Source organism: Dromiciops gliroides, chromosome 3 (assembly GCF_019393635.1).
Source record: "Dromiciops gliroides isolate mDroGli1 chromosome 3, mDroGli1.pri, whole genome shotgun sequence".
NCBI lineage: Eukaryota > Metazoa > Chordata > Mammalia > Microbiotheria > Microbiotheriidae > Dromiciops > Dromiciops gliroides.
Window position 1 is genome coordinate 128,995,962 of NC_057863.1, and position 27,083 is coordinate 129,023,044.

At 39.8% G+C, this 27,083-nt stretch overlaps 1 pseudogene; it reads left to right on the forward strand.

Moving 5' to 3' along the window:
• Positions 1-15,406: 15,406 nt before the first annotated feature.
• On the forward strand, positions 15,407-19,336 carry LOC122747219 (annotated as a pseudogene).
• The last annotated feature ends 7,747 nt before the right edge of the window (positions 19,337-27,083 follow it).

Sequence of the window (27,083 nt, forward strand, 5' to 3'; positions counted from 1 at the left end):
CCTGAATCCACTGTGAAACCTAGCTGTCCCCCTTGGGCTGGTATTTTAAAACCATTCACATTCTCCTCTGACTCCCATTAGATTATAAACCCCTTGAGGGCAGGGACTGTCTTTTGCCTCTTTTTGTATCCCCAAAATGTAGCACAGTGGCCAACACATAGTAGGTGCTTAATAAATGTTTATTGATGAATTAGTTCACTCCTTCCCACATTTCCAGTCTTTCTATATTTTATCCCCACCCACGGACTCTATAATCCTGCTACATTTTTCTACTTCTTGTTCCTCTCATATGACTATTCATTTCCCAGCTCCCCCACCTTGAAGAAGAGGTCTTTTCCTCACCCTTTATCCCCGCTCCCCACCTCCTATTACTCTTTTCCCTTTGAGTTAACCCTGTATATATTGTATACATACAGTTATTTGCCTGTTGTTTCCCTGTTAGATTTTAATCTACTTTAGGTCAGGGACTATGCATTTGTCTTTGTATTCCTGGTGCTTAGCATAGTACCTAGCATGGAGTAAGCACCTAGTAAATATTTATTGACTGACTGATACCAGAGTTGGGTTCTCTTCAGGAAGAACACCCCACTTACTCCATCACATAATTCCCAATTTATGCTTACAAGAAGAAGTAATCCTGCACATCCTAGGTATTGTAGTAAGGTAAGAATTCTCTGGGAGAGATCTAGATCTAGATCCAGATCCCTGAGAGATATGGAAAGTAACCACCCTTAACTTCTTAGGATCATAGAATGATCATAGTTTTAGATCTTGAAGGAAACTGAGAGGACATCTAGTGCAACAAAATTTAAATACCACCATGGAATTTCTGGTCACCATTTTGGTATCTAGTACATGGGTTTTTTTTATGCCCTAGATTGACTCATAATTCTCTGCCACATCTATTTTTTTGCCACTCCATCTTTTGACCAGAATAGCTTACAAGAAACAAAACAAAAAATGACTGGAGTTCAGTTAGTAGGACAGAGAAGTAGAAGTCAAAGTGTTGAGAGTAATCTGATGTTCAGATCTCATAATTCCCATTGACCCCCCCCCCCCATCCCCCATCCCCTATCTCTAAAGATGTTCAGCTCAAATAACAGGAAGAGTCACTCAGGTATTTCAGCATTGTTTTGTAGTCGTCTTAATTTTAGAAGAATGACAGGCTTAAACTTTACCTTTGGCTATGTTGGGAAATCAAAGATTTGACTGGTTAAAGAATAAAAGAATGGGGCAGCTAGGTGGTGCAGTGGATAGAGCACCGGCCCTGGAGTCAGGAGTACCTGAGTTCAAATCTGGCCTCAGACACTTAACACTTACTAGCTGTGTGACCCTGGGCAAGTCACTTAACCCCAATTGCCTCACTAAAAAAAAAAAAAAAGAATAACCTATTGTTGGGACCCTAAGGGGATCCTGCTCTGAAAAAAGAAGTGTGTCGCTGACCACCTGGTCTCAATTTCATTGCCACATACCCTGCTAAGCACTGTGATTGTTTGTAAAAAAAAGTATAAAAACTGCTTGACTTATTGCCTTTGTGTGTCACATGTCCTAGCTGCATGTGTACCTTCTTTCGTAAGAATAAACGAACTCTATACTTTGGCCTCCTTTGTTCTTGAGTCCCGAGTACTGAATCGGTGGGCGAATCCCCCAACCTACTCAGCGTCTACATGTTAGTATCTAGTATTCACAGTGTTTGGATGACACCAACGTCTCCCCCTGCGTCCTAGGCCAGTCTTGATGTTTGTTCTGCCACTGGACTCCAATGACGCAGGAAGAGAGTGAGTGAGGCTGATGGCTTTGTGCAACTCTGCCTTCTTAGGCAAGTCCAAACATCATCCTCAGATATCATTGTTCGTCTTTGAAAATGAAGGACAAACAACAACAGCAGTACTTGTCTTATAGATGAGGAGCTGAGGCTCAAAGCCATTTGCCCAGGGTCACGGGTAGGGAGTGGCAGAACCAGGGTTTGAACCAACTTTCTTTGACTCCCAGTCCAGAACTCTTTACTCTACCATGGTTCCCAGATGAGAGATATAGGTCAGGGACAAGATTGAGTCTCTCCAGCCAATTAAGTTTAATGATAGTCACTGAAGTCTAAATCAACCAACTTACTATTTCTTCCTTTCTATATTGATGCCTTTTTCAAAGCAACAATAGTTTTGTGCTCTGGATTTATTATTCAAAATCAAAATGATGAACAAGACACTAAAAACATAGGTGGCCTACTTCATATCCATTGTGTCTAGACTTATGGTTTGTACTTGACAGTTGTGTTTGAGCAGAATGTGACTCAAAGTGGTATGATAACTAGTGATGAAATTACCATATTGAAGAGTGCTTACTTTGCATGGTATTAGATCCCCCCTATTATTTTCATTTATAATGATGTCAGTCCAGATACAAATGAAGAAACCATTTAGTGCATTGGAATTGGAATGCTCTGCTGGGAAAGCCTTTACTATCCCTAGTCTGGCTGAGGGCCTCACTTGGGAGATGCAGGGATTCTATCCCTGGCAGTGCCAAAGGTTACTGAGCTGCAAAAGACCTATACCTACCAAGTTCCTACAAGTTAATTTTTGCTCCTAGGGAACTGCCCTAATTTGCATTGACTTTCAATGACCTACCTTCAGGCAAACACCCGCCTGCAGGCTGAGGTATGGTTTAAAATAGCACAATGTATTTAATGAATACCAATTTCTCTGTGTGAGATGTGGTGGCATCTCCTTCCAGTGGCTTCTACAAGCCTGTTGTTGTGGACTGTCTTGGCCTGGGCAGGGAACACAGTGATGGCAGGAGGTTGAAGAGGTGAAGATAAAGAGGATTCCATCACTGTTTGACTTTTCAAAATAGCTCTGAGCTTCTGCCTAAAAATTCCCCTATACCCCCCACCCCGACTCTGTTCATTCCATTAATGTGATTATAGTCTTTTCATTTTTCTTTTCATAGACTCACTTGTGCCTCTGCTCATTAGCTCATGCCCTTTGCAACAGGGGAGCCTGACTTCAGGTGAGCAAGAAGCAGCAGGAGAATGTGAACTCTTAAAAGATTCAGCTTTCATGGAGGCATCACTAGCAATGAAAACAAAGAGAAGAAAATCAAGAAAATGTAATAAGTAAGCAAAGATGTCTTTGATTAGAATTTTATAAAATAAATGTTTGCATGCAGGCACTTCTTAATGTAGAAAAATACCTCTGGGAGCTAAGGGAATAAAAATGAACTACCTGAGAGATTTAAGTTTAGGAAAAATAACTATTTAGCATGCACAGGAGTTGCTTTCCATGCTGTATTTTAATGCATGCAAATAGAATTCATATTATAACAATGATCTCACGACAATCCAAACTGAGTTAATATAGATGGCAATTGATAGAGTTTTGATTTCAAAATATTGTGGCAAAATTATCTGAGTATATCATCTGGAGGCAATAAACTAATAATGCTAGGAAGGAATTTTTTTCCCCCAAGAAGGGCTTATTTCTATCAGGGTTTTTTTTGGATAATAGAAATATGTATTTTTTAGGCTTGTTACAACTGACAAAATGTTAAAGTCATAAAGCTCTCTGATTAGATTTGACTGTATACTGAAGGTGAAAATTTACAACTGAATGCTATAGGTAGGAAATTTATCTTATGCTATATAGTGTTTCAAGATTTTTTTTCTAGTATTTTTGTTTGTTTTTGTGTTGTTGGGTTTTTTTGGGGTTTTTTTGGTGAGGCAATTGGGGTTAAGTGACTTGCCCAGGGTCACACAGCTAGTAAGTGTCAAGGGTCTGAGGCCGGATTTGAACCCGGGTCCTCCTGAATCTAGGGCCAGTGCTCTATTCACTGCGCCACCTAGCTGCCCCTTTTTCTAATATTTTTAAATGAAGAAGCATAGGGTTGCAGATAGAATATGGGACTTGGACTCAAGAAGACAATGGTTCAGATCTCACCTCGGACCTTTCTTAACTGTGAGCCCTTGGATATGTCACCTTACTTTCCTGGTTCTCAGGCAACTCTCTGGAACTTATCTAGTCATAACTGGGTTATCATCTGCCTTTTGATGGAAGGAGTTTTCCTACTAAGAAAATCACCAATCATTTCCATATTCCAAATTAAACATCCATTATAGGCCTCACATTTCTTCTGCTGCCTATCTAAATCCAGAATACTTTTGTTGATTTGTAATGATGATCATAAATAATATTTTTGTAACAATAGCAACCACCATAGATAGAAAAACTATACACTAAACTAGTAGCATAAAATTCAAATAGATATGGGTTCACTGACCCTCACATAAGGATCGCTGCTGGCCACATATTGACTTAGAAAATCAGATAACATTTTCTATATTCTACTATATTTTTATTTTGTTAAATATTTCTCAATTCTATTTTAATGTAAGTTAGCCCACTTGGGAGTATTGGGGGCCTATAATGAGGTCATGTAGTTGATACTTCTGTACTAAATAGCTTCCTTCTATCTGTAGTATTTTGGCTTAGTCAGGCAATAATTAGAGATCATCCATTGTATTTAGGGCAATATATCAAATATCAGGACCATAGATTTAGGATAGAAGCTTGGAATTCACCTAGTCTAACCATCTTATCTTATAATTGAGGAAACTGTGACCTAGGTTAAATGACTTCCCCAAGGTCACAAATATATTAAGCAGCAGAATCAAGTTTCAAACTCAGTCCTTTGCCCTCAAAGCCAGGACCCTTTCCACCACAAGACACATAAAACTTGGTCCCTGCTTTCCAGGAATTTGAAGTCTAAAAAAGGAAATCTGTGCAGGGAATTTTGGTACTAATTACAGTCTCATAGAGTAATGGTTTAAGTGTTATAGGAATACTAGAATGAAGTGAATTTAAAGAAGACTTCATGGAGGAGCTGAACTTTAAGTATATAGTAATTATATATGTTGACAGAGCCCTCTTCTGTCTTCTGGTGGTACTAGTATGACCCACTTTTGACTAGCAGTTTATTTTAATAATTTTAACAATAGCAGAAGAGAATGGTGTCTTACTAACTTACTTAAAAGTTGGAAAGAGCTGAGTTCAAGTCTTGTCTCTGACATATACTGGCTGTGGGACTTTGGGAAATCACTTACCCTCTCAGCGCCCTAAGTAACTCTGTAGGACTATCACTTACATATTACTAATAAGTAGGTGAAATTACAGATCGTAACCAATTATGAGTAGAGAACATAGAATTTAGAGTGATGATTTAGTCCAAACTTCTCATTGCAAATGTAAAAATCTTGATGGATTACACTGAATGTATACATCCATGTTTATGTCTTTAATTGTGCATAAATCACAAACATCAGTCCCCAAATCATTGTCTCATTGCCAGCCCAAAGTCTACAATGGAGGAGATATGTCATCACCAAGGTCAAGGCTAATCTGTTCAATATGAGAGTGTGTATAGTGTTTTCTGTCTTTTTCATAATATTTGCTCCCTGTTAAATTAAATAATCCCATCTTTGACATATGAAATATTGTGTTTATTAAGGCAAGCTTTCTGTCCCTATTTAGGGCAGGATTCCCTGCTGGGAATGAATGAGCAGAATCTAAAGAAATAGAGAGTTTGCTTGCTACAGAATGATTTGGGGTCTCTGAGCTCTTCAGCTGATTATCTGCAGAAATATATCTATAAATCAACATCAATATCATGATCTGAAAATTGCTTTATGATATTTTTACATATTAAAAGAGAAGCTCTTAATTTTTTTTGAAAATGATATACCAAGTCACACTAAAATGGAAACACGAGAAAGTGTATGATGTTATTTTTTTAAATGCTAAAACAATCTCCATAGAATCAAGTGGGATTCACCATAAATATCTTGGCATGAACAGCCTTTGTAATAAGAAGGTGAATATGAAGGAACAATTTATTTAATATCAGTTTAGTTAAAAGTTAATTTGTAGAATTAAAGTGACAATATGGCGTAGCTGCTAAAGAGTCAACCTCAAAGCTAGGCAGGATTGGGTTCAAGTCTTACCTTTGAAACAGACTGGTTGTGTGATCCTGGGCAAGTCACTTAATGTCTCAGTGCCCCAAGCAATTCTCTGAGATTATAGGTCGCATAAAAAATGTATAGACCTGGGGGAGCTAGGTGGCGCAGTGGATAAAGCACTGGCCCAGGATTCAGGAGGACCTGAGTTCAAATCCAGCCTTAGACACTTGACACTTACTAGCTGTGTGACCCTGGGCAAGTCACTTAACCCTCATTGCCCTGCAAAAACAAACAAACAAAATGTATAGACCTACAACAATAAATGAAATTTCTTCCCCTTAGAGTTCCCTATACTGGGGAAGGGAATAAACATTATGTAGCACCTACTATGTGGCAAGCACTGGGTTAAGTGCTTTAAAAATATTACTTCATTTGGTTCTTCCTGGAGTTTTTTCTATACTAGGAAAGAGAATAAACATTCATATAGACCTGCTATGCGGAACTGTGATAAGTGTTTTACAAATATTATCTCATTTGATTTTCACAACAACCCTGAAAGGGAGATGGTTATTGTCTCCATTTTAAAGTTGAGGAAACTGAGGCAAGCAGAAGTGAAGTAACTTGCCCACGATCACACAGCTAGTCATTTTCTGAGGTTAGATTAATCTCATGACTTTCTTATTACAGGCCCAGCAGTCTACCCACTGACCCACCTAGCTGCCTCTATACTATTGAAATCACAGCACTGGTTCCTATTCCTAATTCAAAGAATTATCAATATGACAGGCAACATGTTATAGTGTAAAGAGAATGGGTCAAAGAGTTAAGACTTGGATTCAAAGACTAACTCTAAAAAAATGGCTGTATTGGGGCAACTAGATGGTGCAGTAGATTAAAGCACGGGTCTGGATTCCGAAGGACCTGAATTCAAATCCAGCCTCAGATACTTGACACTTACTAGCTATGTGACCCTGGGCAAGTAACTTAACCCTCACTGCCCTGCAAAAAAAGAGGGGGGTTTGAACAATGGCTGTATGACCTTAGACAAGTCATCTGAATTCTCAATGCCTCAAGCAATATTTTAAAACTCTAAGTTACAGATTTGGCACAAAGCTGCTTTGCTAGAACTTCCTTACACAAATTAAATCACAGGTTCAGTCCATCAGATCATTTACTCAAAGGAGTATTTACTGAGAAACAAAAAGAAGGGATCCCTTAAAAATAAAGGTGATGTAAAGCTCTTTGTTTTAAGGAGGCAGTGTTGGATAGAAAAGCAAGTTTTCCTGACTCCATAGCTAACTCACTCTCAAAATATATTTTTAAAAAGACTCCTTATAACTCTTCCTGTTGGATCACCTAACTTGTAAGAGTGCAAATGAGTCAAGTATTAAGCAGTTATTTCTTGTAAAGTACAAGTTATAATAACATTATAACATGATACATTTCCTTGCCTTGATGGATGGATTTCACATTTACCCTTTGAAAATATCAATGATATTAAGTCTGATCAAATCCTGATCTGAGATCTACACGTTCTTGACCTGGGTCTCGTCTGAGCAATGAGCCTGGCTGTTTTTGGATGCATCCATTGCCAGTGTCTGCAGTCCCCTCTGTCTATCTCCCTTTGCAAACACAGGCCAGTAAAATGACACATATTTTCCCCCCTTGTATTTACCAATCAGGACTCAATCTAGTGCATTTTCTTGATCTGTGTGAATGACTTGTGAGGTAGAGCTGGACTGTATTTCTTCCTGACACTCTACCATCTTGGCTTTACCTCACACTTAAGTTATTGTTCGCCACATATAGTAACCCACTTCAGCCCACCAAATGGTTTTGCCATTAAGCTTTAGGTCACCTTCAATTCTGATTCTTCTTACATACGAGGTTCTTAGATCAGAGCGGTAACTAGACATTTTTTGAACTACAGGGCAAGTGGTACAAAAGTCACCCTCTGATGGGAGGTGAATACTGCCCCAGAAGGGAAGCAGAGGTCCCAGCCCACCGGAGGGCTGTTATTGGCAAGGCTGCTTAAATACCCAAGAAGGAGTAGGGCTCTATATACTGTTAGGGCAGCTGATGGTACAGTGAATAGAATACTACTAGATCTGGAGTCAGGAAGACTTGAATTCAAATTCTATCTCATATAATGATTGTGTGATCCTGGGCAAATCACTTAACCTCTGTTTGCCTCCTAAAATGGGGTTAATAACAGCATGACCTTTTCAAAGAAAATGAAATAATTTTGTAAAAAGTATTTAGCATAGTGCTTGGCACATAGTATGCACTATAAAAATGTTTTTCTTTAAAATCCCTTACATTTTTCCTTTCTCCTTTTCATTTATCGTTGAGCAGATGAATAAACCAATCATACAACTAGTTAACACATAATAAAAGATCAATATATTAGTTAAATGATTGATGCATACATAACAGGCATTCAGTAAAATATTGTTGACTTCTATTACTCCATGGCCTTGGAAATGTCACAGGTGAAATGATGCATTAAAATTAAGTGAAAGCCTGTATAATCACAATCATTGTCAATTGAGGATTTTCGTCTTGCCTCTCAACACGAATGAGTACATATAACACGCCTTTAGCCCCGAACGACTCCCTGGTTCAGTTGGAGTACTTTTCTGCTCTCTTTTGGCCACTTCATGTGTTTCAGTGGTGATATTTCTGTTTGCTCAAATTTCCAGAGGCCTATGGTTGTGTGTTTGCCTGTGCTAAATAAATAAAGTCAACATTCTCCAGCTGGATCCCCTGCTTTTTGAGAAGTGTTTGTGGTTTCATTATATCAGGGCCTAATGAAACGTGGTCTAATTATATAAATTCATTAAATATTGTATGAATAACCCTGCTACCACTAATCCATACTCTACTAATGATGAGAGTGACAAGAAATGGCCCATTCCCTGGCAAACTCCTGCCAATCCATGGCTCCTCAGAGCAGCTGATGGATGTTCACTGAGAAAGCTGACTCAGGTTCCCAGCCTGCTTGCCTACCATATTACCAAGCATGCTGATGGAGAGGAAGCCTGAAGCAAAGAGGAAACACTACCATCTATCATGCTACAGATTTCTTTCCTATTCGCAAGCACGGGAGAATCAGGGCTTCAGCAATCAATGAAGTTGCCTGTTATGTTAGGGGTGTAAGTACAATGTCAAAGGACTGATTTCTAAACAAGTATCTCAAAGCTGAGGCCCAGAGCTAGGTGGCTCAGTGGAGAGCACTGGACCTGGAGTCAGGAAGAGTTCAAATTAAATCTTGGACACTTACTAGCTGTGTGACCCTAGGCAAGTCATTTAACTCCATTTGCTCCAGTTTTCCCTCTGTAAAATGAGCCAGAGAAGGGAATAACAAAACACTCTAGTATCTCTGCCAAGAAAATTCCAAATGGGTTTAGGAAGAGTCTGACACAACTGAAACAACTGAAAAACAACAATACCAAACTTACAGATTTACAAAGGGACATTTGGGGTCATCTGGCCCAAATTCCTCATTTTATAGATGAGAAAACTGAGGCCTGTGGGTGTGGGATAACTTGTTCAAGGTCACACAGGTGTAAGCAGTAGTGGTAAGGTTTGAACCTAGGTCATTTGACTCCATATTTAGGACTCTCTACCAAACCACATCACAGCACTGACCCCTTCAGAATTGTTCCTTTAAGAAGTGAAATGTTTGACCAGCAGCACAATGTCTAACTGTGATTCCAGAGGACTGACAATGACCTACGCCAATCGTGTCAAACTCAAATTGAAACAGGGACCACTAACCCATACATAAAAGATCCCTGCAGGCTGAATATTGACCTAGTTTTAAAATGTGACATTATCTATGTTCTGTAGTATTTTTATTTACTTTGTTCAATATTTTCCAATTACATTTTAATCTGGTTCAGGCCCACTCAGGAATTTAGCTGGCCCATGTCACCTGCCCTTCCATGTTTGACAGCTCTTATCTAGGGTTGGTTGTTCAGTCACTTTCAATCACATCCAACTCTTGGTGACCCTATTTGGAGTTTTCTTGGCAAAGATACTCAAGTGGTTTACCATTTCCGTCTCTATTTTACAGATGAGGAAACTGAGGCAAACAGGGTGAAGTGACTTGCCCAGGGTCACACAGCTGTTTGAGGCCAGATTTGAACTCAGGAAAATGAGTCTTCCTGACCCTAGGCCTAGCACTCTATCCACTGTGACATTTAGCTGATCTATGCTACTTACCTGCTGATAAAGAAGTGATGGATTTAAGATGTAAAATGAGTCATACATTTCTGATTGTGGACCATGTGAGAATTTGTCTTTCTTGACAATTTATATTGGTTACAAGGATTTTGTTTTTCTTTTTGTCCTTTAAAAGAAAGGGGGTAAAAGAGAAAATAAATGCTTGCTAAATGAAAAATAAAATACAAAGGAAAAAAGGAAAATGCTTATTTTGACAATAATACTTTTGTTCAAAACATTTTTGTAACTTTCCTTTTGGAACTGTTTTCAGGGTTTATGTCCTATACGTGTCATCAAATGTCAGAGGTAGAAGGATCTTTAGGAATTATTTACTCCTATTTCTTCATTTTATCAATAAGGATTTCACAGGAAAGTGACTTAACTGAGGTCGAATGGCTGGCCAATGAAGCCAGGACTTGAAACTAGGGCCTTTGTTTCCAAGTCCAAGTCACTTCTCACTATACTGAACTGCCTTCTCTTCACAAACAAGTTCTATAAACCTTTAGTCAATTAATTCCATCACCCATGCTTAGGGAGTGGTATTAGCTTTTCTTTATGGCTGGAATGCAATCCTTTCTCATTATCATAGTAGGCAATGTGCAAGGCACCATGCTAGGCCCTAGTATCATAAAGACAAAAATGAAATTGCCCCAGCTCTCCAAGAGATTCTTCCTGGGAGAACTGGCACTTGAGGTGAGTCTAGAAGGAAGATAAGGATCCTGAGAGATAATGTTGAGGAAGTATCATTGTATCATAGTTTTGAGATAGAAGTAGACCTTAAAAGTTATATGGCCGGGGGCAGCTAGGTGGCGCAGTGGATAGAGCACCAGCCCTGGAGTCAGGAGGACCTGAGTTCAAATCCGGCCTCAGACACTTAACACTTACTAGCTGTGTGACCCTGGGCAAGTCACTTAACCCCAATTGCCTCACTTAAAAAAAAAAAAGTTATATGGCCCAATCCCCTCCTTTTACAGAAAGAAAGAAGGAAGGAAATAAGCATTTATTAATGGCTTATTATGTGCCAGGCACTATACTAAGCACTGGGAACACAAATACAAGCAAAAAGAAAGTCCCTGCCCTCAAGAAACTTAAATTCTAATGAGTGAAGACAACACACAAAAGGGATCTGAAAAGAAGAGTCAGGATTGGGGAATATAAAGTTGCCCTCTCAGAGGTATGATTTTTAAATCCAAAAAGTCTGGAACAAAACCAGGAAGAGAATGAAGGCAAAGTCCGTTTTACTCACTAATGGCAGGCAGAAGTGTAGGTCTCGTGGAAGAATCTTCAGTGGGCACCAAGCCACAGAGATGGTAGCAAATTCCAAGGTGAGGAGGCTGGAGGCATTGAGGAAAGTTGCAGGAGGAGACTGCAGTAGAAGCATGCTTTTGAAGACCTACAGGAAAAGGATCAAATGATGAATATAGGATCACAGATTGAAGACCTTGGAGAGTTTCTAGAAAACTCCATGGACAGTATTAATGTGCTATAGGCCTCAGGGTCACAAAGAGTCAGATGCTACTGAACAGCAACAAAAGCTTCTTGTATGGCTAATACCTGAAGGCTAATAAAATGTAATTTAAAAATTCTTCACTGAAATAAGCATAATTCTGGGTATAAAACCTCCCAAGGTATCTGTTTGACAAACAGCCAAGATTTATGCATATGCTTGTTTTTGTAAGAGATGGCTAGGTGGCACAATGGATATAGTACTGGACCTCGAGTCAGGGAGATCTGAGTTCAAATTCAGATACTTATTAGCTGTGTGACTCTGGACACATAACTTCCTTCAGCCACAATTTCTTCATCTGCAAAATGGGGTTGTTGTGAGGATAAAATAGGTTAATATTTCTTAAGCATTTTGTAAATACTTTATAAATGATGCTTGTTGTTATTGCTGCTTTTATTAATATTGTTTTATAGAATGGTATAATGGATAGAGAGCCAACATTGATGACAGGAAGACTTGGGGTCAACTATAACCTCAGCCCATTACTATCTCTGTTATGCTTCTAAGTACTCTAGGCTGGGGTGTCAAACTGAAATAGAAATGAAGCTATTAAACCATCCTTAAGAATCCCAGCAGAGAATATTGACTTAGAAAACCACATATTAACATTATCTATGCTTGATTATATTTTTATTTATCTTATTAACCAATTCCTAATTACACTTTAATTTGGTTCAACTGTACTCTGAAGTGTCAGGGCTTACATGTGACCTGTCCTGTGTGTTACCTCTGTTCTAGTCAACTCCCGAAAACCATGATATGCAGAGAAGATGCCAGCCTGTAATCATAGAGGGAGTTTCTTGCAGAATTAGCCTTACTAATGAAATCACAGGCCAAAGCCCTGTTTCTATCCATTGCTTTTGTAATCAAATTCAACTTATAGATAGATGATTTTGGTACCAATGGCAAAACATGAAAGTCATAGCTGGCTAAGAAAAAGAGCCTAAGATGTTTACCCGTATACTTCTTGCTTCTCTACTCGCCTCTCTGTCCTTCAGAAATAAATGTAGGTGAACTGAGAGATCACCCAGAGTCAAGATTAATCATTTTGTCTAGGGCAGGCCCCAAGTACAAAGGACATGGAACCTCTTTTGACCCTGAAGGAAAAAGAAGATGCACTGAGTTTCCTTTATTCTACTCTTGGTGCTAATCAAATCTTTGGTCAAAGTATTACCAGTTATGATGGAGCAGCCTAAAATGCAATTAACACCAGAACAGGGCTCCTGGAAAAGTCAACTCCAAACAGAGACAAGAATAGGAATTAGGGGAAAAAACACTAGGTTTAGTGATTTTTTCCTTTTAACTAATAAAGGCTTTTTAACAGTAACCATTTTCAATAATCCAGAATGGAAGGGATTGTCTCTTTATACAACAGTACAAACCTTTAATGTTTCCATTCCCTCCCTTGACATTTTGGCTTTGTGATACAACATTTATTGTATATTCTATCCCCTTCTGAGGGCTTTTTTTTTTGCTAGATCAAAGAATGTTGGAGTAGCAAGGATTATTTTGGTATGTGTATTGCTGCCTCTCTGAGGCGGATATGTTTGCTTTTCTACAGTAAGGTCACCAGGAGACTAGCGCGGCACATAGAATTTCAAATATCATCTTTGTATTCCATTTTCACTTTGTTAATTTACATATTGTTGCTGTACCATCTCCAGTTGCTTCCCAGAGAACACGCGTTCCAGCTGGACAGGAATCATACTGTTAAAGTTGGGAGGTTGGATGTTTTTACACGAAGGGGTATTGAATGGCTCTGGGGCAAGCCTGGCTTCTTAGGAAGCACCTGCTCCTTCTCCCTCATAAAGACTGTAAGCAAGGCTGAGGCCAAAGTGGTGGTTTTATGTTACAAGGGGTTTAGCACAGTGCCTGGCACATAGTAGGCACTTAGTAAATGTTAGTTGACTAACTGACCAAGAGATATGGCTAAACCTATTGTTTACTCCTCTGATACTTCCTTCTCACCCTGTTTCCCGCCCCACCCTTTACTTTTTCATCACTTTTATTTACTGAATGGTCGATTTCAATAATTTCTTTGCAAGATCCCTGGAATCTTTTCTTCATGATCTTGCTAGATAATCATACACGTGAAAGCACCCGCATTTTGCTCTGAGATGCGGGCTGGGAACTTGCACAGTGTCTATGAGTGTTTAAAAGATCAGACAGACAGAAGGTTGAGAGGTAGTGGACATATATACAGATAGGAGACAGTCTCCCATCTAAAGCAACAGTTTTCTCCACTCTCTCCCCCCAAGCCCTACCCCCGCCAAAAAAAAAAAAAAAAAACACCTCCCAAAATATCGAGGCTTCTCCAGCTTAAATTTCCATCTGCAGCTGCTGGCCCATGGGGACTTTGCAAGCTTCCAAAGCTATATAGACAAGGAGGCTGCTGAGGGGTTATTGCCTACAGGGAAAAGAAATGTACTGCTGACTTTGGCTGCCTGTGCCTCTAGAATTTATTAGGATTTTAGCATTGTAATTCAGATATTGTGTTCCTTTAGAGAGACTGTAGTTGTGGAACAAACTGCTTCTGAAGAAAGAAGGCAGGTCCCTTGTCCTTGCAAAGGTTTGTATTGAGGACAGAAGAAAACGAGAACTCACAGAAGTTTGCCTTGTGACAAGTCTTTCTGTAATCTTTGGCCAATTTTTTAAAAAATCACAATTTGTCCTTGTTTTTTTCAGTAATCTTTCCTTCTTTTTCCCATTCTTCCTTCCCTCTTTTCCTCCTTTTTTCTTTTCCTCCTTCCCTTCCTTCCTTCCTTCTTTCCTTCCTTCCTTCCTTGCTCCCTCCCTCCCTCCTTCCCTCCCTTCCTTTCCTTTCTCTAAAGGTTTCCTAAGACACCAAAGAAAGGGGAAAGGTTGCCTCTTTTAATTGGGTGTTTATTTAAACTTTATATAAGTCATTCTCATGGGAAGGGAATAAGCATTAAGGGCTTAACTGTGTGCCAGGCTCCATACTAAGAACTTTTTAAATATTATCTCATCTGATCTTCACAACAACCTTGTGAGATGGGTGCTATTATCATCTCCACTTTACAGTTGAGGAAATTGAGGAAGACAAAGGTGAAGTGTCTTTCCCAGGGTCACACAGCTCATAAGTATCTGAGTCTGTATTAGGATTTAGGTCTTCCTAACTCCAGGCCCAATGCTCTATCCACTGTGTCACCTAGATGATAAAGAAAACACAAATAAATATGAAGTTTCAGTTCTTTTATTTACACTCGGTTGACATTCATAAATCCCTGAAAAGGATATTTGTTTTATCCTATGACCTATTTCAATGAGTTGTGTTCAGAATTAAGAAGAATTAAACAGGAGGAGAAGGACTGGCTAGATCATCTCAGGAAACTGCAGGGCAGCCAGGTGGTATATTGAATAGATTACAAGACTTAGGTCATGAAGACCTAAGATCTAATCCTGGCTCAGACACTTCTTAACTGTGTGACCCTGGAGGAGTCACTTGAGCTCTCTAAGCCTCCTTTCTTTATCTATAAAATGGGAATAATCCTGGTACCTACCCTGTGAGGATAAAATAAGGTAATATGTGTAAAATGCTCAGCCAATTAAAAAAAACTATTTAAATGCTAATTATTATTGTTTCTTTAATGACCCCAACTTCCCTGGAAATGAGGGGCCAACTCTTTTTTAAAAAAATCAACATTCTACTGATGTTTTTATATGACTAGAAGACATGAAGCTTAGCAGTGTCTGAAGAATTGACAATGAATATCACCCAGAGGGCAATGGAGAAGTACATAGATGAGTGTGAGCAGGTTGGAATATATAACCAATTAGGGACTTTTGCTGAAGAATAGAAAGAAAAGATAGGATCAGGGAAATGTATTCTAGGAAGAGAGGATGGCATGGTTATGTGGCAAGGATGAAAAAATAGCAGGTGAACATCATAAGGGCTCCATTTCAACCCTCAAATATCAAAAGAAAGAAAGGAAATTGCTGTAGTAAACTTATGGGAAGCCATGGACAAGAGTCACTAAGGATGAGTAGGCATGAATGAGTTGCAGTCTGTATCTTTAGAGAGAAAGTTCCATTTGATGAGATCTTAGAGCTAAGTATTTCTGCTTGGTGTATTTTTCAAACTGGAGCATGAGCAGATTTAGGAAATGCTAAAATTGTCTTGAAAGTCTTGGGTTAAGTGGCTACTGCAGCCCTCCTGCCCCATGAGACAGACCCAAGGAAAGAAGACAAATGACTTTCACAAGAATTTGTCAAACTGGTCTTCTTTTCTCTCTTGTTGACCTCACTAGCCCCCACAAGTTTAAACATCTCTCTGAAAATGACTCCCAGTTCTAGACATCCAGCCCCAGCCTCTCTCCTGAGCTCCAATCCTATATCACCGTGTAGTGGACATTTCAAATGGAATGTCCTATAGGCATCTCAAACTCAATATGTCTCAAACCTTTATTAATTATTCTCTTTCCCCCAAGCTCCTCCCACTTATCGATCTTCCTTATTTCTATAAAAGGTACCACCATCCAGGTTTATAACCTCAGTATTATCTCATGTGCCTCCTCACTTTCATCCCACATATCCAGTAAGTAGTCAAATCTTGTCATCTCTACCTCCCCCACATCTCTCACATCTGACCTCTAAACTCTACTCCCACAATTACCACCTGAGTTCAGGCCCCCATCACCTCTCACATAGGCTATTACAATAGCTTCCTAATCATTCTCCCTGTTTCAAGTTTTTCCACACTCCAGTCCAGCCTCCACACATTGCCAATTTAACTTTCCTAAAACTGCAGCTCTGACTATATCATTCCCTTGCTCCATAAATGCTCATGGTTTCTTATGGCTTCAAGGATAAAATAGAAATTCCTTTTGTTTTTAAAATACGTTATAAATTGGCCCTAGCCTTTCTGTCCAAGCTTCTTTGAATTTCTCTCCAGCCAAATTGGGCATCTCTCTATTCTTCACATCTGAAGAAATTCTCCATTTTTCATTTATATGTCTTTGCAATGACCATCCCCCTTGCCTGGAATGTACTTCCTCCTCACTTCTGCCTCAAAGAATCCTTTACTTCCTTCAAGGCATAATTCTACGATAGCCTCCTTTCTATGTGATTCCTTGCCCTATTATTCCAACTGCTAGAGTACTCCTTCACAAAGTAACTTATACTTATTTCATATTTATTTGTTCTGTATATACTTGGGTAAGTATATCCATGAACATATAAATGTGCATGTACATATATGTGGGTATATGTACATATATATGTTGCACATCATCTGTGGAGCAACTAGGTGGAGAAGTGGAGAGAATGGATGGTGTCCCTGAAGTTGGGAGGACTTGAGTTCAAATATCACCTCCGACACTTACTGTGTGATCCTGGGCAAACAACTTAATTCCAATTGCCTCAAATATCCAGGGCCATCTCCAGTCATCCTGATCTGTATCTTGCCACTGGAACCAGGTAGCTCTGGAGGAGTGTGTGAGGTTGGTGGCCATGTACAGCCCTGCCTCACTTCAATCCAATTCACTGCAAGACATGACATCACCTCCCAATTGTCCTGGTCCTCTTCAAGATTGAAGGACAAGCAACAACAACAACAATAGCATGCCATCTACCTTTCTAGAACATAAACTCTTTGAAAATGGGAATTATTTCATTTATTTTATTTGTATCTCAAGTGCCTGGCCCTAATGTCTATTATATAGTATACAAATAGGAAGTGCTTTTTGATTGATTGACTGACTCTTCATCTAGGATCCTTTCCTTCTTGCTGAATTTCATGTCATACAGAAGTAGAGCATATTCCCAACCAAAGAGACTTCTAGATTATAAACACCTTTTCTGTCAATCTCTTCCTTTCACTACTGTCCTACAACTCCCTTCTAATTGCTGTTTCAGTCAGTCAGTCCCACCTGTTCCCTCCATTGAACCCTTCCTTGTAACACAAAAAAAACTGTTAAGCCAGACTTACAATGTGACAATGTTTCTTAGCATAGAGAACATTTTGCTCTCATGGTGCTCCACTTGTCTACTGTTGGGGGGGGGGTGTGGATAATGTGTTTCATCATCTTTTCTTCATCCATTCTTTAATTTATAGATCAGATCTAGTCTATATCTTCCCCAATATAATGGTGATCTGGTGGGCCTGGGCCCAGTTAGGGATGCTCTGGCCCTGAGGAGAATGCTCCGATCATGGAAAAATACAGTTGATCAGCTTGCTGGTGTCAGTTAAAGATTACTCTTTCCTTGGAAAAGCAAAGTAGTTAATTAACCAGATAGTGGTTAGTCAAACAGATAACAAAGCAGATATGTCACAGACACCTAGAAAGCTGGGCACCTTGAAATTTATAGCATGAGCTTACTTGGGAGCCAGTCATGTTTGCTATGTGATTAGAACCAGGTAATGACAATAATCTCATGTTAGAAATGTAGAATTTTTATTATTCATGTATCCCACTCCCCAAATAGCTAGCATCATCATTTTCCAAACTGCTGTAAATTTTCAGTCCTAAGTCTCTCCCCCCACCCCCTTCTCTCCTCTATAAAACTATCACCTTCTTCTTTGTTTCAGGGGAGTTGAAGGTTAGACTTCTTCTCCCGGCTATACCAATGTGTGCCAAATAATAAAAACTTTTACTTAAATTTTTACTGGATCATGTGTGTAAGTAATTATTTGAAAGAGGAATATTTTCAGACCCACTTTGGCAGTGGCACCCAACAAAATGCCTCTTGTGACATAGTTTTATGGGGCAAGCTTCATTAATGGATTGAAGGTTCTCACAATTTCAGGAATAGTCGTGCTGATAACAGTCCCAAGCTAAAACAAACTCGGTAATTTATCTCAGAGCTGACATTCCTTGCAAAACAAGAAAGGGTATTTTGTGGCATGGCAAAAAAAGAGGGAGCTGGAGGAGTTCCATATTGGGAAGAATCGAGATGGCTCCCAGTTAGGGAAGATATAGAAGGAGGTGGGATCTTCGAGAATATTTAAAACAATTGGAAGGAGACCTCGTCGCCCATCTCTGGTTCTTGCTTCAATAATGTTTGGACCGTACAGATCCGGGGTTCCTCTAGCTCCCCTCCCGCTAGAACTTTGACTCTGCATCCCGTCCACCTCTGGGACCATCCGTCCCCTGCTTTCGAGATCAGCCGCCTCTGGGACCAGCCGCCTCCTCCCTTTGCCATCGGTGTCATGAGCGCCACCTCCCACATCCGCCAAAACTCCTCCGAGGCCTCTGTCATCTGCCTGGCCATCCTCCACCTGCAGGCCTCCTACTCCTACCTGTCCCTGGAATTCTGTTTTGACCAGGACGATGTCGCTCTGCCTAGGGTGTCGCATTCTCTCCGTGACCTGGCGAAAGACAAACGCGAGGGCGTCCAGCGTCTAATGAGGCTCCAGAACCAGCGTGGGGGCCGGGTCCTCCAGGCTGTGCAGAAACTTTCCCAAGATGAGTGGGGCTGCAGTTTGGATGCCATGGAGGCTACCCTGAGCCTGGAGAAGGGCCTCAACCAGGGGCTCCAAGGGGATCCATCCACATCTCTGTGACTTCCTGGAGAGCCACTATCTGGGTGAGAAGGTGAAACTACTGAAGCGTCTGGGCGACCACCTGATCACTCTGTGCCATGGGAAGGCAGATCCCCCAGTCTGGGCTGGGAGGCTGAGCCTGAATCACGACTAAGATTAGCAGCCCCACGGGAAGCCTAATAGTGGCCCACAATAAAGAGTAAAGCTGGCTCACTGCTCAAAAACAAAACAATACAAAACAAAATTGGAAGGGTGGACATGGGAACACTGGAGCAGGACTGGCATTTGTGGGGCAAAAGGGATGACTTTTCATCCTGAAAAAGATAGCCATTATTGGTGTTCACTTGACCACCAGAGATACTAACATTGTTCCTGGAAGGGGTGTGTCAATTGACTGTCCTTTGGATCAATTGACCATTCATATGACTCCTGTGGTCCTCAGATCAAAACACCTTCCCCTAGTCACTACTCCCAATGTGTTGTCTTTCCTTACTGAATGTAAGCTCTTCAAGGGCAAAGACTGCCATGCTATTACATTCCCATTGCTGAGCAGTCTTTTGCACATTGAACGCACTTAATAAAAAGCTTTTCTTAATGTACTAATTCCAGACTTTTCTTTGAGTTTGCTTTCAAGATGGATGTGCAATCAAAGCTATCTTTAGTCATATGAAAAAAAATGCTTTAAATCACTACTGATCAGAGAAATGCAAATCAAAACAACTCTGAAGTACTATCTCACACCTATCAGATTGGCTAATATGACAAAAAAAGGAAAATGTTGGAGGTTGGAGGTGATGTGGGAAAACCCAGACATTAATTCACTGTTGGTGGAGTTGAGAACTGATTCAACCATTCTGGAGAGCAATTTAGAATTACACCCACAGGGCTATTAAGCTGTGCATACCCTTTGATCTAGCAATACTACTACTAGGTCTGTAGGAGGCCTGCATAAAAAAGGACAAGGACCTATTTGTACAAAAAATATTTATAGCAGCTCTTTTTGTGGTGACTAAGAATTGGAAATTGAAAGGATGCCCATCAATTGAGGAATGGCTAAACAAGCTGTAGTATATGATTGTAATGGAATATTATTGTTTAAAAAATGACAAGCAGAGTGATTTCAGAAAAACCTAGAAAGGCTTATATGAACTGAGTGAAGTGAGTAGCACCAGGAGAACATTATACATAGTAACAGCAACATTGTGGGATGATCAACTATGACAGACTTAGTTCCTCTCAGCAATACAAGGATCCAAAAAATCCCAAAAGACTAATGATGAAGCATACTATCTGCTTCCAGAGAAAGAAGTGATGTTGATTGAATGTAGACTGAAGAATGCTATTTTTCACTTTATTTCTTTCATATTTTTCTTGTATTCAAGTTTCCTTATATAAAATGACTAATATAGAAATGTTTTACATAAAAACCACTGGCGTTCACCAGTGTGAAGAAGTAGCTTCTCATCTCTTAGATAAGTGGGGCATGTTTCTCCATCCTTTCCCAACTCCACTTTCATAAGCACCAAGAACCCACTCTTCCAGATATAGGAGAAGTGGACTTTTGGTAGCTACTTTGAGTGTTTTAACACCTTAAAGCCTGGAAGTTTTTCTTTTTATCTATTTTCTATTTCTATTCCATATTTTCTATTCTATTTTCTTTTGTTTCTATACAGATGATTCTCAGATTCATTTGTGGAGCCCTAGTATCTCTCCTGACCTACCTTCAGTCTCACATCTTCAACTAAATACTGGACATTGGAAAGATCATGTTCAAAATTAAGCTCCTTCCCCCTACCCCCAATCCTCTCCTCTTTGTAATTTCTCTATTACTTTCCTCTGCTTACCTCTGCTACATATGCTTCATTCATTCATTCATTCATTCATTCATTCATTCATTCATTCATTCATTCATTCATCCATTCATTCATTCAGGCTTGTTGAGAGTCTACTGTCTGTAGAGCATTTTGCCAAACCCTGGGGAAGATAAAAGCTTGGAGGACAATTTTCTCTTTATGATGTGGTGCGGTGAGATGGGAAGAACACTAGATCTGGAGTAAGAAGACTTTGCTTTGAATCCCAGAATCATCATATACCACCTGGATGACACTGGGAAAGTCAACTACCCTCTGTTGGTCTCAGCTTCTAGGGTTTTAGACTATATGATCCCTAAGCTTCCTTCAATCTAATTTAATAAATCTTTATTGAGACCTTCTACATGCAAAAACACTGAGCTCCCTGGAAAGGATACAAAGCTCTAAATTCTATTAGCTTATGCTTAAGTGTTCTGGGTTTTTTTTTTTTGTTGTTGTTGTTGTTTTTTGAGGCAGCTTGGTGGAACAGTGGATAGAGTGCTAGGTCTGGATTCAGAAAGACCTCAGTTCAAATCCAACCTCAGATACTTTCTAGTTGTGTGACTCTGGGTAAGTCACTTGACCATCTTTCTTTACCTCAGTTTCCTCACCTTTAAAATGGTAATAACAACAGCATTACCTCACAGGGTTATTTTCAGGATCAAATGAGAAACATGTAAAGTGTATGACACAGTGCTAGGTATTATATTATTCCATTCCTTCCTCTTAATTTGTTCTTCTTGCTTGTCCAATCAAATGAAATAGACATGAATATATGAATTATCATTTGAAGTCTACTTTTACCAGAATAACATAAATATATACACGTATATCCTCTACTACAATGAAAAATATTATTAATACTTTTCTACAAAGGTTCTATTCCAATGCCTCACTGTGACTTGGAAGTGACCCTTTATTCTTTTGTGGTTTTTTGGTTTGGGGTTTTTTTTGCGGGGCAATGAGGGCTAAGTGACTTGCCCAGTGTCACAGAGCTAGTAAGTGTCAAGTGTCTGAGGCTGAATTTGAACTTAGGACCTCCTGAATCCAGGGCCACTGCACCACCTAGCTGCCCCCAGTGACCCTTTATTCTTGATGGCAATATGGTGAAGTAGTCCCTGTCCTCAAGAATCTTACCTTCAAAGCCGGGAAATAAGATACACATATATAAATATTTACAAAACACATACAAAGTAGTTACAAGTTAACAGGTGAATCTGGAAACTGGAAAAGGGCTTATAAAGAAAGTAACCCTTGAGCTGAGTCTTGAAGAGATTCCCAGAATGAGGGACAGCTAGTGCCAAAAGCATGGAGATAGGAGATGGAATGTTATATGTGAGGAACAGCAGGAAGGCACAGTTTAGCAGAGTTCACAGATGTGTAGTTTAAAATCTAAATGTGGGTTCTAATCTGCACCCCCCCCCAGTTTTGGGGGGAAACTGGCTAAAATCACTGATAAATTCAGCAAGATTTTATAGGCTTTTAAGGATTTATTAAAAGATATTATAAGATAATGAAGAGAGAGAAAGATTGAGAACATATTCCTTATAGCATGGAAATCATAACTTTCCTAACAACCCACATGAAGTTCTGCCACCAAGTAGATGTCTTGAACCAAAAGAGTAAGATCCAGTCTGACAGCCTCAGCTTCCTACTTCCTGTCCTCTCAGAAATAGGAGGTTCTTCAAGTTGATTGGTTGAGAGTGGTCTCCTGTTGATGTCCCAGTCCACAGCCTCTGAGAACACACTCTACTCAGGGTTGGCCACGTGGGTCTCAATTTAATCAACCTTAACTAGGTTCAACTTCTGAGAACAACACCCTACTCAGGGCTGGCCAGGTGTGGTCCCAATTTAATTATCATTAAGTATGTTCTCAGTCTCTCAGTCTCACCCAATTCAATCAATTCCAAATCAATCTTCAGATGGGTGTGGGGACCAATTTTTAATTGGGGAGTGCTAGCTAAGTGGCTCACCAATATTGGGGCAAGGAAGGAGACTGGCAGCCTCCCTCAAAACAGAACAAGATTTATTTTAACAAGAACGAACTTAAAAAAAAAAAACCCAAACAGGATCAGTAGGATCAAGGAAAAGGAAATAAAATGGGGAAAGGGAAATTATAATACCTGAAAAAATACCACCGCCCAGGAATCAGCTGAAAATACACAGCAGAATGCCTGTCGCTTTCCAGCTTCCACCTAGAATGCCCAATTCTCCTCCCCCAAACCTAGAAACACCCCACACAGTCCCAGGCAATGCGATGGCCGCTCTGACAGTCACATGACTACCCTCACTAGGCTTCCAATCATTATAATTTTGCCAGGCCCATGTAGGCATTGTCGAGTGTTGATGACGTGAGGTGCCAATGCCATGGCAACGGCTACAACCAGTGGGTGGAGCACCATAAAAACCTCAAATAACAATTACTTCTTTACATGGGGCTCCTGGGTATCTGCCAAGTACCATTATTTTATCACACAGAGAAGGGTAACGTGTAACAAGTCTGGAAGGTAGAATGGGGTCAGGCTGCAAAAGACTTTGAATGCCAAATAGAAGCATCTAATTGGTACAGTGGATGAACTGGCTGGACCTCAGGTGAGGAAGACCTGGGTTCAAATCAGTCTCAGGCACTTACTAGCTCTGTGACCCTGGGCAAATCACTTAACCCCTCTTTACCTCAGCTTCTTCATCTGTAAAATGGGAGTAATAATGGCACCTACCTCCGTGGGTTGTTGTGCGAATCAAATGAGATAATAATTATAAAGTTATTAGCATAGTGCCTGACCTATATTAAATGCTATATAAATTGATGATGAGAAAGAGGATGATGACGATGTTAATGGAGAACAAGCTTTATCAAGTCCTACCTTGGAAGATCAACCTGGTTAAGCTGAGAATAAGTCTTCATCAGAAGATTGGTTGGTCATCTAGGGAAGATTTTTTTCTGCCAAACTAACTCAGGAAGACCGTCCATTAACTTATGAAAAGATCATGATCTGCAATAACAGGAGTACACTCCCTGATGAAATTCTAGTTTCTTGAAGTAACATGACTTGTGCATTTGAAGTGGATTTTACAGTTTTAAAAGCATTTTTGTTTTATCACTTAGTCTTCATAAGCACCCTTTGACAAAGGTAGTACAGATACAATACTGTCAGATTTAGAGACAGACAAACTCCTAGACACCAAATTGATATTCGTAAAGCTCAGGTCTGGCCGTGTCACTTCTATGCAAAAAACTCCAGTGGTTTCCCATTACCTTTTGAATAAATTTCAAACTCCTTTGTTTGGCATTTAGAGCCTTTCAAAATTTGACTTCAATTTATAGGCTGGGTTGGATTCTTGATGGCAGTGACAAGTAGTCAATCAAGAAGCATTTATGAAGTGTCTGCTATATACCAGGCATCAGCTCAGTGACAAAGTGGATAGAGGGCCAGACTTGGAGACAGGAAGACTCATCTTCATGAGTTCAAATCTAGCCTTAGACACTTACTATGTGATCCTGTTCAAGTCACTTTATCCTGTTTGCCTCAGTTTCCTCATATGTAAAATGATATGGAGAAAGAAATGACAAACCACTCTAGTATCTTTGCCAAGAAAACCCCAAATGGGATCATGAAGAGTCAGACATGACTGAAAATGACCCAACAACCTCAAACCAAGTTGTAAGTGCCTCACCTCCACCTACTTTGTATTTATTTAGAAGTATAATTTTTTTGGGGTAATTTATTTACACCACTACAAATTATTTGAATATTTATTTACACACAGTATTACACACATTTTACATTTTATTTATATATGTATATGTCATTTTCCCCAAAAGAATGGAAAGTAACTAAGGTCTGGGGTTGCTTGTTTCATTTTTATCTTAGTATCCCAAGCCTCTAGCCCAATGCATGGCGCAAAGTAGGCACTGTATAAATCCTTGTTTAGTGGATGAATGAATGAAATAACTTGCTTGAAGCTGAAAAACTAATGAATACAACTCTGATCTTCTGAATCTGATTCAAACACTCCTCCAAGAATAGGGCAGGCACTTTGGGTTGTTTTCTAGTCAAGATGGATTTTCATTGATACATCAATGCTCTAACCAGGCAGCTGGCCAGAGGCAGGACTGCATCCTGCAGAAGCATAATAGCAGGTCTCATGGCCCTAAAGCATAACCTGACTGCCTTTGCCCCCTGTGACTTATGCTGAATTATTGTGGTATTCGAATTTCCTTCCATGCTAATTCAGCTCTCTAGGTCAGGCTGGGCTCTCCATTTTCAATCCTCCTCCAGCATGAATCACAGAACCAAGTGTCATCCTTGCTTTATCTTATCTTTGGGCTCTCTCAATTTGTCATCACCACAAGAGGTCTGTGGCTTGTCCTAACACCACCTCTGACCTCAACCTGGCAAATTCTTCAAAACTAGTCTCAACTAAGGACCTAAGGTTTGGACTGGCCTGGAGCCCAGAGATGACAAAATGAAACATGTTGACCAGTGTGCAGAGATAGTAGGGCAAAGTCATGATAATAATAATGATGACAGGGGATAAAGACTGGACCCATGGAAACTCCCCCTACCAAAGCAATTTGGCAGAAGCTCCACATTTAGTCTATGAAAGGTAACTAAAACACCAAGGGGACAAGTGACTTACCCAGGTCACATAGCCAGTATTTATCAGATGTGGAACTTGAACTTCCTGTCTCTCTACCACCATGCTACGCTGTTTGTTAATAGCAGTAAGAGTTAACATTTATAAAGCACTTTAAAGTTTGCATTTATATAGTACTTTAAGGCTTGCAAAGCACTTTACAATTATTATCTCATTTGATCCTCACAACTCTTATTATCCTTATTTTGGTTGTTTCAGTCATATCTGACTCTTAGTGACCCCATTTTGGGTTTTCTTGGCAAAGATACTAGAATGGTTTGTCATTTCTTTCTCCATCTCATTTTATAGAGGAAGAAACTGAGGCAAATATAAGTAAGTGATTTGAAAAGGATTACACAGTTAGTAAGTGTCTACGGCTGGATTTGAACTCATGAAGATGAGTCTTCCTGACTCCAGGACCAGCACTCTATCCACCATGCCACCTAGCTTCCCTGGAATGGGGTAGGAGTGGACATGAAAGATCTCATGAAGTAAGTGGCATTCATGCTAAGCTTTGAAAGATTATAGAAATCCTAAGAGGTAGAGGTGAGGATAAAATGTATTCTAGTCTTGAGGGACAACATGTACAAAAGCTTGGAGGTGGGAGATGGGACTCTATGTATGAGGAACAGCAAGAGGGCCAGTATGACTATAATGTAGGATGTGTGGAGGAGAGTAGCTTTGTATCCTTAGTACCTAGCACAGAGTCTGATAGATGTTATTGTTCTTCGGTTGATTTTCAGTTATATCTGATTTCTTCATGACCCCATTTGGGATTTTCTTGGCAAAGATACTGGAGTGGTTTGCCATTTCCTTTTCCAGCCCATTTTACAGATGAGGAAACTGAGACAGACAGAGGTTAAATGACTTGTCCGTAGTCACACAGCTACTAAGTGACTAAAGTAGGATTTGAACTCAAGCCTTGCAAACTCCAGGTCCAGTATACTATACATTTTGCCACCTAGAGGATGTGAGATAGTTACAGAAGAGAAAAATGAGGTAGAAAGAGGTTAAATGACTTGCTCAGGGTTGAATGGCTATTAAGTGTCTGAGGAAGGATTTGAACTCAGGTCTTTCAGACCCTAGATCCAGCATGCTATTCACCATGCCATACTAACTGTGCTTGAAGCCAGAAGTACCTGGGTTTGAATTCTAGCTCTAGCACTAATTAGCCATACAGTAACAACTATGGGCAAGTAAATTTTGATCCTCAGTCTCCTCATTCATAAGATAAGGGTAATGATACTTGACACCATGTACCTCCAAGGGTTGTTGTGAGGAAAGTGCATTGTAAGCCTTAAACACAATATAAATGTGAATTATTATTGGAATATTTTTAAAAAATCAGTTCTTGGGGCAGCTAGATGGCACAGTGGATAGAGCACCAGCCCTGGATTCAGGAGGACCTAAGTT